We start from the raw sequence: 6,380 nt of genomic DNA on the forward strand, positions 1-6,380 counted from the left end.
TATCCCATAAGTAAAATACATCCAAACTTGATATGTTAGTATGTATCACAAGATGAAGGGGTGGATATATGCAGAGGTATAATTATTATTAATGTATCCCTGTTTATGTTAACGTTATTTGAGATTATTAAGGAACCAAAACGAATGTAATTCAACTCTGAAATTAGTACATTTTGTGATTTGTTTCTATTGTATATATGAACTTATGTTGTTGATGGTTGTTGGCCAATGGTAAGAAAAGCCCTTCTATATGAAGTGGGAATCATTTACATTTATTCTCCAATTTATATGATTAAGAACATAGTCATGTTATATACACACTAAACCTCTGGATGGAGGTATTTCTCACTGATGTCAAACACCTCAGTGGTCACCATGATGTAAGTGTTCAGGGAATAATTCAAAGTAAGACAGAAGTTTGCTCTAAGTTTTCAGTAATTATGTCAGTTGCTTTTTAATCAAAACAAGGATAGTTCATGGAAATCGAAGGTATTTTTATAACAGCTACATAGAGAAATCATGCATCTTATCTGGCAGGCTTGAAGGAAGGACATCTTCTCTTCTGTCTGATGTAAGTATAGAAAACTCTTTCTGGAAAAGTCATTAATATAATGAATGTCCATCCATGTTTACTAAATTAGCCTCCATTTTGTAAACCATATCAATCACATTCTCAGATCATTTCATCAGAGAAACAGGAAAGTTTTTAGAAGCTTGAAATGTGTATTTTAATCAAGGATCAAAAAACAATTGTAAAAGGTTTTATTCCATCTGTGTAAAATTAATGTATCTTAATTAATAAAAGTCAATGGTTTTTCAGTGTTACAATTGATGTGGAATGAAGGAAGGGTTAATGCACCACCAGCATTAACCTCTCCCACCTATTTAAGGTTGCAGGAAAGGTAACGTAATGATAAACTATTTGAAGCAGAGGGCGATGGCATCTGTAGAAATTAGTTCCTTACTGCCGTTAAACCTCTCATAACTTCATATGTTTCCCACCATTTCTACGTTGTGTCTCCACTCCCATTTTTATCTACTTGGACATTGTGGTGGTTCTAGTAAGAAGGATCATACAGAGTACTGTTGAGAGCTCCCCTGAACTGCTCGATGCAGTTGCTGCCTCAGCGTCTGTCTGGGGAGCAGACAGCCTGCAGGTCCTTGAACTCACAGCAGCCAGTCCTGTGAGCACCTGCCCTAGATGACCCCTTCCTTGGGACCAGCAGTCTTGCTGAACCCCAGGGTCTACTGCACAGGCTCCCCTTCAGTGATCCCCTCATAGCTCACCAGCATCCTGCTGGTCTTTGTTTGAATGGACCCCTCCACACTCAGCCTGTGGGACCCACAGTACTTAACCCAGGGTCAGGTCTGAACCCCAAGTACTGGAATTTTCTCTGCTTGGTTCTATCCTTGTCCTTCCTCAGGGGCCCTCAAGGCTTGCTGTGAATTCTCTGAGGACCTGGAGTGATAAACTCACCTGGTGCAATTGTCCTTTGTTCTTCTGTTAGCTAAAACTTTTCAGGGGATCATTGAAGCAAATGTAAGTTTAACAAAGTCACAAAAAGAATAATCAAAAGCCATGTTGGGAAAATTCTGAACCAATATTTATAAAATCTTACCCTGTATAATTCTTAGGACATGTGTCTTGTAAGGCTTAAAGGAACTGTTTTCTCACGGCTTTGGCATACTTTGAATGCAATATATAAATATCTGAAGATATATACATAATATGATTTATATAACACACATTGAATACAAGATATAAATATCTGAAGGTAAGCATGTTAGCAGTGAGAAAACCAAGACAGAATATGTGAGTGTATGTGTATTCTTACACATTTAACTTAGAGAATTTAGAAATGCTAGATCAAAACTGGTCATTTCAGAATTGCAGATGATTTACTAAAAACTATAAAACTTGTCAATTTGTTGATTAATCTGTTTTGTCTACTTTCATGGAATTCATTTCCTTAAATGTCAGGAGGTTATGTTTTTTAAGGAACTTCCACACGGTACACCCACGTGACTGCACCAGCTTACATTCCCTCCAGCCATGTAGGAGGTTCCCTGATCTCCAAGCCCCTTCAGCGTTTATGATGTTATTAGTGGGCTTTTTGCTCATTGTTCTTCTGACTGGCATGAGGTCATACATCACTGTAGCTTTGCTCTGTATTTCTTATTGTTTATCACTGGTGAGCATCTTTCTTTTGCCTATTGCCCATGAAAAGAGCAAGCTGCCCCACCCAGCCTCAGCAGCTGTGGGGCACAGGCTTAGTCTCCCCACAGAATGTGGAGTATTCCTGGACCAGGGATGAGGCCCTTGTCCCCTGCACTGTCAGATGGATTCTCCACCACCCGGTGACCAGTCTGTTTAGCTTTTTCTCCTTTTGAGACATATATATATATATATATATATATATATATATATATATATATATATATATAGAAATATAATTGCTTTACAATGTTCTGCTGGTTTGTGCTGTATGACATCGTCAATCAGCAGTAAGTATACATAAATCTTCTCCCTCTTGGCCCTCCCTCCCGTGGTCTGCATTTCACCCCTCTACTCAGCACAGACCGCCAAGCTGAGCTCCCTGTGGTAAACAGCAGCTTTCCACCAGCTACCTATTTTAACCATCAGTTCAGTTCAGTTGCTCACTTGTGTCTGACTCTGCGACCCCATGGAGTGCAGCACGCCAGGTCTCCCTGTCCATCACCAACTCCTGGAGCTTGCTCAAACTCATGTCCACTGAGTCAGTGATGCCATCCAACCACCCCATCCTCTGTCGGCCCCTTCTTCTCCCCCTTTCAATCTGTCCCAGCGTCAGGGGCTCTTCAAATGAGTCACTTCTTCACATCAGATTGCCAAAGTATTGAAGTTTCAGCTTCAACATCAGTCCTTCCAAAGAATATCAGGACTGATTTCCTCTAGGATGGACTGGTTGGATCTCCCTGCAGTCCAAGGGACTCTCAAGAGTCTTCTCCAACGTTTTACCCATGGTGGTGTACATATGTCAATGGTACCCTTTCAATTGGTCCCCCTCTTCTCCTGCTGTGTCCATGTCTGATCTCTATATTTGTGCAAATATTGTCTTAACAGATATGTATGGAATTTAAAAAATGGTATTGATGAACTTATTTACTGAGCAGGAATATAGGCGCAGAGGTAGTTCTTAAGCTTTTGCATGTTAAGCTTTAAGGCATAAAATACATTGACAATCATTCCATGCATTTTACTGTTTTAGCCATGTGTTCTGGGAAACAAACTGACTCAGAAGGACAATGCAGATAGTGGAGTGCAGTTTATTACACTGGCGGGGCCAAGGCAGAGTCTCTTATCCAAGGTCCCCAAACAGTGGTTGTGAAAACTTTATATACCCTAAGTGTACTTGCTGAAACCCACCTCCCCAACTCCTTGAAACTAGTCTGGACAAGGTAAAAGAGAGATATGATCAAAGTTAACCCATGATTCTTGTGTCACAGGACTAAATAAACAGTGGATATTTATCAACAGGCCTGTGGTCATATCCCAATAAACAGAATGGAAATTACCATTTTGTTGTATTACAGAGATAATTACCATATTCTTTTGGGCAACAGAGTCCAAGTACAAGTCCTGAGGCTCTTTTATGGGGGGGCAGGGTGGGATCTGATTTTCCATTGGTATGCCATTTCTATAGACACCAGGGCACAAAGTTCAGAGTCCACTGGGAGGGTGACCATGCCTTTAGCCTAATGCTCACAGCCTGGCCTAAGACGGAGTCCAGCTCTGTCTGTTTCCTCCTTCATTACTAAGTGAAAGAAGCCCATTTGAAAATGCTACAAAAAGTAGGATTTTTACAATAAGACTTTCTGGTGTAGGTAAATGTTCTTATATGTGCTCAGTTGTGTCTGAGTATCTGTGATCCCAGGGGCTGTAGCCTGCCATGCTCACCTCTCTCCATTGATTTCCTAGGAAAGGATACTGGAGTGTGTTGCCATCTCTTCCTCCAGGGGATCTTCCTGACCTACGGATCGAACCCGCATCACCTGGATGACCTGTATCAGCAGGCAGATTCCTTACCACTCAGTCACCTTGGAATCTAGTAAGAAATAAAGAAGAGATTAAAAAGGTCCATGATTACTGTAGGATTCAAAGGAGGGACTATGCATATCCTAAGTCTAGAGAACTTTCAGGACCATGAAATAATTTGTGTTAAACTGTCACGATGGACACATGTTATTAAACATTTATCTAGAGGTATGGAGTGCACATTCCTAAAACAGGAACAGAGGGTTGAACTAGAGGGTTTATCTATTTATTGCCCACGTAGATTCAGCAGTGGTAACAAATGCTCACTCTGGTGGGGAAAGCTAAGTAGGGAGATTGTCCACATGTGGGAACAACAGGTATATGGGAAATGTCTATACTTTATTCTCAAATCTGCAGTGAAATAAATCTTCTACAAAGTTGGTACTGGTGAATGCAGACTGAATATTTTTTAGAATATATAATATGAGAAAGATGAATATGCTTCTATCTTTAATTTTTCCTTGCTCATTATGCTTTAAAGATGTGGGAAAATAGAGCTCTCTAAATGGAGGAGACAACGAACTGTAGCAGTTGATTCATAAAACCTAGGAAAACACACACAGGAAGTAGAGCAACAACATTCTCAGGTGTTAATTCATGTTTAATGTAACTTATGACAACACGGATCATTACTTTCTTGGTTGGTCATCAGATAGCATTTAGGGCATCATTTTCAGAGGCATTTGGCTCTGCCCATAGGTACTGTGAACCTAGCGTGTCCAGCTCAGTTCAGTTCAGTTCAGTTCAAGTGCTCATTCGCCCTGGACTGCAGCACGCCAGGCCTCCTGCTTCCCCTGGTTTCTTCTCCAAGAAAGCGGGGATGGAAATGCCTCCAGGCTCCTGGTCTCTGAAGTTGGAGCTGCCAAGCTTGCAGAGAGGTGGTCACAAAGCAAATCATTTTGTGAAAACCTGTGTCCCCAGGCTGCAGAGGCAGGTGAAAAAAAACTAAGGAAAGGGGAGATCTTTGGGAAGAATTCTGCAAGTAGAGCCTGGCAGGAACCCAAGACCCCCAGGTGATTCCCACCACTCACCTCTCCCCTCCCAGACCCCAAGGGTACAGGCAGGCTCTGGACCACCACACCCATCCTAGAAAGAGCCCCTCCCCAGGGAATCAGGTTGACCTTCTTTGTTTCTAGAAGTTCCCTCCCTAAACCCTCCCTTCCTGAGGTCTCAGGTGTGAGGTTTCCCCTCAGGGCTCTGAATGAGGGTCTTCCTCTTACATTTTTTTCTCAACCCTCCTAGGGTGGGTCCGGTAGTACAGAAGGAGGGTCCACTGTCTCTCGTGAACTGTTCTCTGTAACTCGAAAAGGAAGAAGAACTAGCCCGGACGATCTGCAAATAGTGTAGAGCACCAGGATGCGATTAGCAGTATCAGGTTAGTCTTGATTCCCCACTACAGATTGGGAACACAGAAAGTCGAGAAGGAGCTCAGAAAAGGGTGAGGGAAACAGGAAAACTTTTTCTTCTCTTTCCCTGCAGCAGTTGCAGGTTAAACAGCTGCATGGATGCCTTTGAAGGTATTTTCTCAAGATGCAGATGTGAGTTTGCGACGTAACATCCCCAGAGAAGACGCAGAGCAGGAGGAAGAAGAGGAGGAAATGGCAGCTTCTCAGGTACGTGTCCTGTCCCGGGTGTGGGGCTGTGTCTGCTTTTCTTCCTGAAATGCCTGGACTGAGAACCTGCACACCTTTAGTTCTCTGCTTCTAACTTTTCTGCCTGGGTGTTTGTTATCAACTTCTTTATTTTTTCTTTTCTTCTTATCATAGTGAAGCCTGGCTCTTTAGACCACTTCTCCCTTTGGTCCCCGAATCTTGTCTCCCTTGTCTGTATCCTGGCTTTCTACGGAGCATGACGAATTCTCAACTTATGAATTAGCGACTTTCAACTGGTGAATATATTCCCTTTGTGAGAGAGAAACACGGAGAGGCACTGGTATCCGAGATTCCCATTGGGATGTGGTTCGGTGTTGGGATCTTAGGGAACTAGGGGAAATGCCATGATGAGTTTACATGTGGATGCAATTTCAGCTCTTTAGGAGTTAGAAAATGCCCTTATATATTGAATAAACTCAGTGATCCAGAATTTTTCAGAAAATGCTCAGAAATAAAAAGAAAACTAGGAGATACTGTCCTCTGTAATGCTAAGACTTACTAGTTAAACTCGTTGTTAGGTAGGTAGAATAGGGAAAAAGAGTCCAAAATGGCGGTGGCTAAAAGACCTGGAAGGGAAAGCCCGCGAAAATAGAACAAGGAAGGTCTGGGACTGGAGTGAGAACCTCGGGTAAAACAAACAACGCGCCTGCCTA

This window comes from Cervus elaphus, chromosome 4 (assembly GCF_910594005.1).
Source record: "Cervus elaphus chromosome 4, mCerEla1.1, whole genome shotgun sequence".
NCBI classification, from domain to species: Eukaryota; Metazoa; Chordata; class Mammalia; order Artiodactyla; family Cervidae; genus Cervus; species Cervus elaphus.